This window comes from Rhinolophus sinicus, linkage group LG14, assembly GCF_036562045.2.
Source record: "Rhinolophus sinicus isolate RSC01 linkage group LG14, ASM3656204v1, whole genome shotgun sequence".
In the NCBI taxonomy this organism is placed as follows: domain Eukaryota; kingdom Metazoa; phylum Chordata; class Mammalia; order Chiroptera; family Rhinolophidae; genus Rhinolophus; species Rhinolophus sinicus.
This window is the reverse complement of record NC_133763.1, coordinates 42,116,477-42,128,633: the sequence shown is the minus strand read 5'-3', so window position 1 is coordinate 42,128,633 and position 12,157 is coordinate 42,116,477.

The following is a 12,157-nucleotide window of genomic DNA, read 5'->3' as shown; positions in this document are numbered from 1 at the left end:
AATGAGAATTCCAGTTGCTCTACATCTTTGGTGCTGTTGGTCTTTTAAATTTTATAATGAGTATACAAGTATATTGGTGTATTATCTATTTTTAAAGATACATTTAAGATTAAAAATAAGTAAATAGTTAATTACTTACAGCCTTTCCCCCCTCCCAGGTCTGTAAATAATGTGATAATAAGAAAATTGGGTGTTAAAATTTTGAGAAGGGATGTGTATTCATTTTCTATTGCTATGTAACAAATTATCACAAACTTAGCAGCTTAAAACAACACGCATTTATTATCTCACGGTTTCTGTGGGTCAGGAATCCTGGCGAGGCTTTGCTGAGTCTTCCACGCAGGTTCTCACAAGACTACAATCCAGGTTTCAGCCAGGCAGTGCGGTCTATGTTCTTTTATTGAGCTCAGAGTTCTCTCCCAGCTCACATGGCGGTTGGCAGAATTTGTGTCTTGTGACCATAGGGCTGAGGTCCCTGTTTTCTTGCTGGCTGTCATCTGGTGCCTGCTCTTAGCATCTAGAGGTCACCCACGTTTTCTGGCAGGTGACCCTTTTACAGGCTCTTATAACACGGCAGCTTACTTCTTCATGGCAGCAGGAGAATCTCTCTCTCCAGTCCTCTAAGATAATCTTATATAACACAAAGTAATCACAGGAGTGTCTATTCTATCACCTGTGCCATTTTCTATTGGTTAAATGCAGGTCACAGATTCTGCCTACACTCAATAGAGAGAATTACTCAAGGACATGACTCATTAGAGGATATTCTACTGTGTGTTCAACACAGGAAGCGTATGTCAAACTTGGACAGTGGTTCTCCAATTGGAGTGTGCGTAAGAGTTTCTGGGGTCCTGTTAAGATTAAGTCAAGATTCCTGGGACCGATGCTCAGATTGTCTGACTCATTAAGTCTGGATGGGGCCCAGGAACGTGTTTTGTTAGGGAGCAGTTCATTTCTCAGATGCTTCTGAAGCAGGTGGTCCCCAGGCCCCATCTATAGAAACACTGTCATGGAGGTTATTTCACACTATGGAGAGGGGCAACCTTGGACCTGAGCCTCCCCTTTGCCAAGAAGCAAGTGAGATTGACCGATTCCATCTTCTCTTCTTGAAGACCAAAGGAGAGGCTGGGTACTGCTCATCAGCAGAGCCCTACAGAGGCAAAGGCCATAGCCAGGGACAAAGGAATCTACAAAGCAGCAAAACCCTTAGGACAAAGTAATCCACTAGGACACTCATGCAAGGCAAGGCTAGTGAATCGAAGTGCCACCAACTGGTAACATCACATTTAATAAAATTTAAATTATGGTTCTATCACTTACTAGATGTTAAACATTGACAAGTCTCTTAAAGTCTCTTGGCTATGGTCCCCAAGCCTCAAAGTCTGCAAAATAAGGATAATAATACCTATTTCCCAGATTTGGTACAATATACATCAATGAGACACTGTCAGAAAAAAAAAAAAAAGTCTACATTCAGATATCTGCTAAATCCTACTGAAAAATTAAAATCTCAAAAAGGATTCCAGACTGTCAAAATATTACCACAAAGGTTGGTACTTCTGTTTCTCCACAGAGACAGCTGAAAGAAAACAGGAAAGTTAAAAAAAAAATGCAATAAAGATAAATATGAGGGACAATGAAAGATCATACAAGTTTATCATTTATATTACATGTCAAGGAGATAAACTTCCTTGTGAGGAGAAAATAAATTTAATGATTAGGTTATAAAATAAATATAACTAGTCATTACCTGTAATAAAAATAATTAAAATCTAAAGACTTTAAAAGAAGACTAAAATGATGAGAATATTTTAAATTCTCTCATGACTGTAAAACCATGATACCCAATAAAACAGATTTTACAGTTACAAATATTAAGGGTAATAACATACATTGAACAATGAATGCCTAACAAGTCTCAAGTTTTAGGTTTTAAATAATGTAATAATAAAGACATGCGAAAAGCTGGTAAAAATCAAAGCGGAAAACAAAAATATAATTGCATTTGGACTCCTTGGCACTTCATGCACGAGTTAATTTTCGTTTTAAAAAGAGAGAAAAAGGAGAACAGTAAATCATGAATGAAAGAGAAAAGCAATTTTAAAGCATATAATCCTATTTTTAATAGTCATGGAAATGACAGTTAATAAAGTTTTATATTTAATTCTTAAAGCTTTGAAATAAAATGTGGAGATTTTTATTCTTTGATGAGAAGAACTAAGTACTTCTTCTGAAGAGCCAATACCACACTTGCTGGAGATGTACAATCTCCTTGACTTGAAAGCAGGAACAGACGGTCACACAGCACCATTTTTTCAACATGGCTTTGGAAACACTAGTCATAGCTATTTGGGAAGGGCATAAAAATATAGGGATAAAAAATTACTGCTTTTTTGTAGTTGACATGATTATACCCCTGAAAGTTCCAAGAAAAGCAGCCCCTAAATTACTAGAAATAATAAATGAATTCAGCAAAGATGTAGCCAAAAGCTACCCACATAGAACAATTGCATTTCTATCCGACAGTGAACTACAGCTGCATATTAATAAAACAAAATAAAAATAAAGATTCCATTTATAACCACAAACCAAAAATAAATTTACTTGAGGATTTTCTTTGAGCCATGAGATTTAATCCAAGAATATTATTCAACCATAACAGGAAAAGTAAAGGAGGATGTGAACAAATGCAGAGATATACGAGATCATCATTGAAAAAACAAAATTGAATAAATGTTACAGTGTTTTCTAGGTTAATAGATGTAACGCAATACTAGTTTAAGGCCTTATAAAATAATTATAGAAGCTGAATAATTGACATCAATTTTATGGAATAATAGGAAAAAATAAGGACTCTCTCACAGGATTTAAAAATGCCTTGCAAAAAACCACATTTATCAAAACGATAGGTCTGCAAACAGAAAGAAAATCAGTGGAACATCTCCATTTGGTGTAGCATCTTAGGCTTAAAACAGGATCAATTCCAAACTGCAAACTCTTCCTGCTACAGTCTGACCCATCTCAGTAAATGGCAAAACCACCCTTCCAGTGGTCTGGCCAAAGTATGTGCAGTCATCCTGAGGTCAAAAATAGACCCAGAATCGACCGCTTCTCACTGCCCTGCCAGAAGCCACCCTGGCCTCTTGCCTGCCCTACTGTACAGCAGGGACCTCCTGACAAATCTGCGGTTCTGCCGGCTCCTGTGGACTTGCTCAGTACCACAGCCGCAGCACACTGGGCACCTTCGTCCTCAAGGAGCCTGATGTACCTTTACAACTGCTGTTCTCTCCACTGGAACCTTCTTTCCCCCAGATATCTGCATGCTTGTTTCCTTCTTTCCTTCAGGTCTTTGCTCAAATGTCATCTCCTTAAGTTCCCCATTGAAAATTCCCACTTTTCACCCCCACGCCAGGCTGCCTATCATTCTTTCCTACCTTGCTTGTTATGTATCCCTCTATCACCTATTTCAAAAATTTGTCTCCCGGGCTGGCCCGGTGGCTCAGGCAGTTAGAGCTCCGTGCTCCTAACTCTGAAGGCTGCCGGTTCGATTCCCACATGGGCCAGTGGGCTCTCAACCACAAGGTTGCAGGTTCGACTCCTTGACTCCCGCAAGGGATGGTGGGCTCCGCCCCCTGCAACTAAAATTGAACACAGCACCTTGAGCTGAGCTGCCGCTGAGCTCCCAGATGGCTCAGTTGGTTGGAGCGCGTCCTCTCAACCACAAGGTTGCCGGTTGGACTCCCGCAAGGGATGGTGGGCTGTGCCTCCTGCAACTAGCAACGGCAACTGGACCTGGAGCTGAGCTGCGCCCTCCACAACTAAGACTGAAAGAACAACAACTTGAAGCTGAACAGAACCCTCCACAACTAAGATTGAAAGGACAACAATTTGACCATTGTTCCCCAATAAAGTCCTGTTCCCCTTCCCCAATAAAATCTTAAAAAAAAAAAAAAAATTGTGTCCCTCCCCCAACTCCTCCACCAGGATGTTTGTTTTGTTCACAGCTGGAGCCTTAGCCCCTAGAACAGTGCCTGGCACATAGTAGGTGCTCAATAAATATTTGTTGCGTGAACAAAACAAAACAGAAATTCCCACAGCACACATGTTCTACGTTATAAACTTAATTTACAACAAAGGAGAAACAATATAACGCAGAAAGATTCCATTGCTCACTAATTGTTTGGGCAATGGGATGGATAATAGAAAGGAACTTAATTACTTTAGAGTAATACATTACATCATGTTGAATAATAAATTGTAGATGGGTTAAAACACACTAATGTTTTTAAGAATGGGGAAAATATAACATGGCATGGCTATCTTGTGTTTGAAGGGGTGGTAAATGTCTGACTATTGAAGAAATAAAAAAATATTGTTGAGGACGAGATACTGCATATGTAAAAATTGTTCTGAAATTTATGGTAGATACATATAAAACAAGGTTATAGAAATAAAAACTATGTGAAAATATAGCTATTAGAAGTTTATTTTAAAATAGGAAAGAACTGATATAACTATATAGTTTGTGTCTGGATTTCACTCTGTAAGTTGCCAAAGGAGATGAATAGTTTACTCCCAAATAAAAAGGAAGAACAAACATCACATAGAAAAATATACAGCCTTGGAAGCAAGAAAAGCATATCCAAACAACTTTAACATATCATTCTAGAACTGTTAAACTAGCAAAATCAAATAAAAATGTTAACAAAACTTTGGGGAAATTGCTTACATGTTGCTGGTGACAATATGAGTTTGTGTAATTCGTTAAACCAACAATCAGATGATATATATCAAAAGCTATAAAAATGTTCTTATCTTCTGGACTACTTATTTCATTTTAGGAAACTTATCTCCAAGGAAGTTAATAAACCAACAATTAAGCAGACAAAAAGTAATCTATTTTATGCTGTGTAGAAAAGTGAAACATAGGAAATGACCCAAGTACCAAATAACGAAGGAATTCCTAAGCAAACTTTCTTATAATAATACATTGAACAATTAAAATGGACAACGTAGGGACTTTTTGAATGCGAGACAATGTGAATAGCAGCACAGAAGAACTACCACCCAAGACACTATACTTGAAGTGTGATCTTTCTATAATTCAGCCGAAGTCACTTGTGGCATCACACCTAAGCTTTGGGACAATGCACCATCCAAGACTGATCGTACCAGACAAAGAACGACCTTACACAGGGTTACTCCAACTCTTCAGAATGAAAAGATAAGAAACTTCCTGATGAGGCTTCAGGCAGGAAATTAGGATTTAATTTAGTTAGCTCTTGGGTTCTGTTAACTCGGCTTCATGGATACACTTGTCCTGCAGTGAATGGAGTGGAGTACGGCTGGACAGGCAGAACTGAAAGCTCAGAGGCCGAGGCCAGCCTCATCAGAGACTGGGCTCCTGCTGAGGAGGAAGCAATAAACCATCATCTCAGAAGCCCCGAGCTCCTGGAAAGGAGAGAACTTCACAAGGAGCTCGGCCCTCAGAGGCCACAGGTGTGGAAGGGCTTGGGTGGGAAAACACCAGAATCAGGTTCCAACATTAGGGAATTGTGGACCCAGAGCCTTCTGTTTTTATGAGGCAGGAGGCCCGAAATCCTAGGTAGGACACACGGCAAGGTGGAGTCCAACTCACAATCCAGGTTATTAGGAAGATGAGTTTTGCGGAACTGTGCCAGCCTGCCAGAATGTGAATTGTGATTCCACCACTTATTAGCTGAATGCCTTGGGCAAGTCACTTAAGCTTGCTGTGGCTTTCTTTCCCCCTGGGAAACATGTAAGATAACGGAGTACCTACCTCCCGGGATTGGTGTGTGGACTAACTGTGACAAAGCTGATAAAGCTGCATTGGAACTCTTGTTGTTACTATACACTCAGGGTGACTTGCACGCACAGCGAAGCTCCCATGAGCACAGCTTGGAGACTCAGAGAGGGGTGGATCCCGGCAGAACATCAGGAATTTATAAGCAACAGTCACTGAACTAAGTGAGATTTCACCCAGACTCATTTTTGGGGGTTGATGATGTTAATTTGGGAGGAGGATGAAGGGAGGCGTTCAGGGTGTTTGCACTGGAGATACTGGGCTGGCTTGAGCCTTCGGGCCTGGTGGGCAGCCAGACAGGTCTCTCTCCTCATCAGAGGCTTCCTCGGAACCAGCCTTGGGGCCCTGGCTGCAGGAATTCCCCTTCAATGGTTTTTTATGACACCAGGCTGGTCCCAAATGTACTCCAAATAGGACCACTGGGGACTAGACATGGATGCCTCACAGACACGCTGCAGCAGACAGATCCAGGAACACACCCAAGAATTTAGGAAGTGGATAGTGCACCCCCCGTCGCCCCACCCCAGTGATAGCCTGCGATTGGTTGAGAGTGGGTAGTGTCAAAATTAAATCCTGATGTTCATGCCTTTTCCCTGGGAACAATTACAAATTTGGCTGCCTGGGGCAGTGGACGGGCAGACATGTGGAGAAACTGAGTGAAGGGGCCTGGAGGAAAGCTAGACATGTCTCTAGGGCACTTCTAGGAAGCTTTGCTATGTAATGTGCTGTGTGACTGACTCATCTTTTAAGGCTTTTTTGAAGTTAGATTTAGATTTCTTTGGAATGTTTTTCTGTGATGGTCCTTAAGGCAGAGCAGTCCATAGACATGGGATTATTTATTCACATAATTATTTATTAAGCACCTACTGTGTATGAGGCACCATATCAGGAGCTGAGATATAGAAGTAAATAAGGTACAGTACTTGCTCTCAAGTTGCTCACAGTGTGCTAGAGAGCCAGGCAAGTCGACAATTAAAAGGTAAATTGTTAAGTGTCACGATAATTGTGGTAGGCTGAATAATGCCTCCTAAGGATACCCACCTCTTAACCCCTGTGAATGGTACCTTATCCAGATGGGCCTAGAATCACACATGTCCTTAAAAGAGAGAGGCAGAGGGAGATTTGACCACACAAGAAAAGGTGATGTGAGGATAAAAGCAGAGCTAGGAGATGGAGGAAGAAGCCACAGGCCAAAGCGTGCTGGTGGCCTCTAGAAACTGAAAAAGGCAAAGAAAGGGGTTCTCCCTTCAGAGCCTACAGAAGGAACCAGCCCTGAGGACACCTTGACGTTAGCCCAGTGAAACTGATTTTTGACTCTGACCTCCAGAACTGTAAGAGAATAGATTTGTATTGCCCTGTTTCCCCGAAAATAAGACCTAGCTGGACAATCAGCTCTAAGGCATCTTTTGGAGCAAAAATTAATATAATGCCTGGTATTTTATATTACATTATATTATATTATACCTGCTATTATATTATACCTGCTATTATATTATATTATATTGTATTATATTATATTATATTACATTACATTACATCTGGTCTTAGATTATAGTAAAATAAGACTGAGTCTTATATTAATTTTTGCTCCAAAAGATGCCTTAGAGCTGATTGTCTGGCGAGGTCTTATTTTTAGGGAAACACGGTGTTTTAAGCCCCATGTTTGGGGTAATTTGGTAAGGCTGCCATAGGAAATGAATACAGACTGTGAAGTGACCTAAGGGACAGAATGGGATTGACTCCCTATTTTCCTGTTGACACATAGTACATACAGTCATCAGAAGGGAATTCACAGAGGTGTTGCCATTGACTCTTCCAAGTTGGGGAGGACTGTTAAAGCCATCTTACCCAGAACTCTGAAGTGTGGAGAGTGAAGGCATCGTCCAAGGTCCTACACATTCATTCACTCAGCAAACGTTTATGGAATATCTGCTCTGAGCTAGGTGCTGTGTCGAGTTGGATGGCCATCTGAAGATGAATACAGCAGAATTCTCATCCTCAAATAGCTTACATCCAGCAGGGAAGAACTTGGCCTAAAAGCTCTGGTTTGTCACTGCCTTGGACCAGTGACTTACCCTCTTTGGGTTCAGTTCCTTCCATATGAATCATAAAAAGAGCTACTTTACCAGATCGAGTGATAAAAACAAAAATGCAAGATTGATTTGTAATCTGTAAATCATAGTATAGGGCTGAATCTCAGTCTTTGCATAACCCTTCGTAACCTGCAGATTTCCCTGGGCTTCCCCGCTCCTACTACCTTCCCCTTCCAGACGCTCCCAGCTCCTCATTAAGGTGCCAGAGTTGAACCTAGGCTGTGTGACTCCAGTCAGGGCTCATCTCACCATCAGTGCTGTCTCAACAACAGGCAGAGTTACAGGCTGGTCTTTAGCAGCCTTTTTTTTTTTTTTTCTTAAAAAAATGCTGCTCAAGTGAAAAAAAAATTATAAATGAGAAAGTCACTCTTTGTCAAATCATGCGAAAAATGAAGAGAATAGTTTCTGGGAGAGATGATCCATCATCGTGAGCCAAATAGTCAAATGCTGTTTAAAGTATGTTGTATTTGGATCTCTGCTGATATTCCCATATCAGATTACATTGTGCTGAAAAATTGGTGGAGAATGTTTGCACTGGAACAAAAGTCTCAGCTCAGGGTTTGGTTCCTGGTTAAAATTAAAAGGGAAATCATTGGTCTACAAGTTATATTTGTCTTCTCTCTCTGTTTTGTTCCTTTGAGCTCCGCAGAGGTGAACTGAGTGCCTTCCCTGACCAGCTGCTAGCTGTGCGGAGGGCAGGCTCTGGGAATGGAGTTCAAGTCTGGTGAGGGTGTGTGTCAGCTGTGCTTCCTCCACCTCAGTATTTGAACTTTTAAATTGAAAGGTTATGATTTTTAGGGAAAGTTCTAAAGCCCATTTTAAATCTCTCCTCCTCTGTGAACTCTTCCCTGATCATTGGCTAGGACGACTCTCTGCGTCTTTGTGTGTCTTTTTCTCTATGTCACTTTTTATGTCTCTCTGTCTCTCTCTCCCTTCCCCACACTCCTTCCTCCAAGGGTAGACTTCACTCTGTATCTCCCAGGACAGTTCAGATTTCAAATATTTTGCACCACAATCCCTACATTAGAATGTGCTAGAAATGCAAATATTTTGACAACCAAGCAATAGCTTCTGAAATACTTTTGTATCCCCAAATAAACATTTGCATAATGCTATTTTCTAGGACAGTTTAGAGACAGGTACTATTACCCTTCCCCCCCAATTTACAGATGAGGAAACTGAGGCACAGAGAAATTAAATGACTTGCCCAAGGTCACCTTGGTCAGATCTTGTGGACCAATTTTCAGCTCTGAAAATATAATCTCTACAACCACCCATCCTGTCTCTTCCCTTCCTCCCTGGCCTTGTCTGAAAGCTTTGTACATCTATGTTTTTCTTCTCCTCATGGATAGAAATGTTATAGTCACATGCCTTTGAACGCTCCCCCATACCCATCTTGTACATAGTGGAAGCTCAGTAAATAATTGTGGATTACTTAATCAGCTCAAAACCATAGAGGATAAAAGAATAAAAGGATATCTATAAAAAATTGTAAAGATGGGTAAAGATTCCTGATTATATTAAGTATAAAATTGATATAAAACTGTATATACATCATGATATTAACTTTATAAAAATATAAATACACTAGTAAATACTGGAAGGAAATACAATAGAACGTTAGCAGTGGTTATCACTGAATGGTGTGGCTAAGACTTAAGCGATTTTTATTTTCTTGTTTATACTTTATAAACAGAAAAATAAAAGTTTTAGAATATATCGTCCATTTAAAGGGAAAGAAGAATAACATGGAAGAAACTGGTTGACTGGCAGGTTGGTACAGTGATTTGTGTTAGCCCCAAGGGGTTGAGCTGTGTGAGTGGAATTTGGGTAGTAGTCTGTGTGTGTGTGTGTGTGTGTGTGTGTGTGTGTGTGTGTGTGTGTGTGACATCGGTGTCACAATCTGATGGTATACATGTGAGGCCATAATTTAAATGATTACTTATGAATAAGGAAACAAAAGATCTCTCTCTTTCCTTAGTATACTGCAAATGGCCCAGGGACTTTGAAACCGGTCCCAGAAAAGATTAGTTTGTCAGAGCTGGATAAGGGCCTCTGAGATCCTAAAATCTAATCTTCTTGTCTTGTAGATCAATATCTGATGCCTGCTTTGCACAGGGCATTGATCTGAGTTAACCTAGACCAGGAAGGAGAAAGTTGAAATCATAAATGGAATTCTCGCGTCTTCCTCTGTCTGGCTCTAACATGCAGACTGGTCCTGCTGTCCTGGCAGAGGGATCCTCCAGCTTGCCTCCGACAGTGGGCTGCTGCACCGTCTCGCTCTGCTCAAGGTTCCTGTAGTTGTCCCCAGTTGTCCTCGCTGCTGTGGGGATTGTGTCTCCGTGGCTGTGTGTGTGAGGTCTTGTGGTGAGTGATTTGGAGGACATGGGGCCATGGGACTGAGCTTTCTCAAGATCCAAGCCCACCAGCCAGGCCAGCTAAGCCAAAGATAAATTGTTTTCCACTCCTTCTAGGCCCATATGACCGGCAGACTGGTCTTTATGACCCAAATCACCATTCAGAGACATTAAACAACCAGTGACCAACTAGCAACTGAACAGTAATTTGTTCAATTGATCAAACTGCCTTGTATATTTAGATCTTGCCTCAGAAGGTAACATTTTGTGGTCCAGTGGATGACTTCAGGAAAATCACAACTTCACATACAGAAGTAGAAGTTTTACAAAATATTTTAAATTATTTTTTCTGGTTATAAAAGTAATATGAACATTTTATGAAAAATTGAAAAATACAGAAAGACTAAGTAAAGAACATAAATCCTCCATAATTGTAACCCTTAATGAAAGCCTCTATTACCATAATTGTTTGTCCTTGTAATTAGTGGTTCCATCTACACTTTTCCTTCCGTATTGATATATGGCATACTATATGTATTTTTTTATCCCTTCTCTTTTTTTAAATATTATATGATAACCATTCCTGATATTACTCAATATTCTTTGAAAACTATGATTCCCAAGAACTGCATAAAATTCCTCTGTAACAATGAACCACCATTACGTAATTTTTTCCCTAATATCAGACGTTTAAACTGTTTCCAAGTTTTAAAGATAAAAATGTCAGGAGGACAAATGAGACAATCAGTCCTATATATTCCTGATCAAATCACACAACAGCACCTATGAAGTATGCTTGTCAAAAAATTGAACCTGAACCTGTTCAAGTCTCCAGATCTAACTTCCAATTTATAAGAACAGAGGACACATTAGGGACACAATGTCACTGCAATCAGAAAATTCCAAATTCCGGGAAACTCTACAGGACACACAAACAAGCAGATAAACTGCTGCAGGGGAAAACACCAGGGGAGGAGAGATCTATGATTGAAAAGAGGCTTAAAAGGCATAGCTACTAATTGCAATGTATGAATGCTATTTGGGTCCATAGTCAAACAAACTCTAAAAAAATATTTAAGAGACAGAAATTGAAACACTAACTTAGATACCGGCTATTAATATTATTCAGGAACTATTAGCTTTTCAGAAGTGATAATAGTATTTGTGATTATGTTTTTATAATGAATCTTTACCTTTTAAAGACATACTGAACATTTCACATTTGAAAGGATATATTTGGGACTTGCTTCAAAATAAGGGAGGAGGGGCAGGGAATAGTGTGTGGGGATATAGATGGGTCAAGATTGGTCGTAATTATTGAAGCTGAGTGATGGGTACAAGAAGATTCATTTTACTATCTCTTTACTTTGGTACATGTTTGATATTTTCAAAGTTAGAAAAAGGAACGAAGAACAAGGAAGCCAGCCTCTCTGGTGGCCAAATACTGAGCAGAGTTATGGAGTAAAGAGCTGTGTACTTGAATAAAACAGATCTCATTTCAGTCCTACTTGTCACTGGCTGTGTGTCCTTGGGCTGCTTACCTAACCTCTCTGAGCTTCAGAGCTCTTACAAAACTGATCCCATAAAGCCTGTCTCACAGGGTTGTTGTGAGGACGAAACATAATCTTATTTGGGAAAGTGCTTGGCAAACTAAGGAGCATTGCGTATTTTATCTTAAGGGATGAGTAAGAGAGTGAGGCTTTCATAGAAAAATACTCAGGTATACTATTTTAATTCCCTTGTTGTTTCTTTTATATTTTTTTATGGTTGAATGGTTGCCCTGGGGATTACCATTAGCATCTTAAGTTGTAACAAGCAGTATAGATGAACACGAATTTCATATTGGGTATACAGGCTCTTTTCTGGATTCCTAATAGAGACAA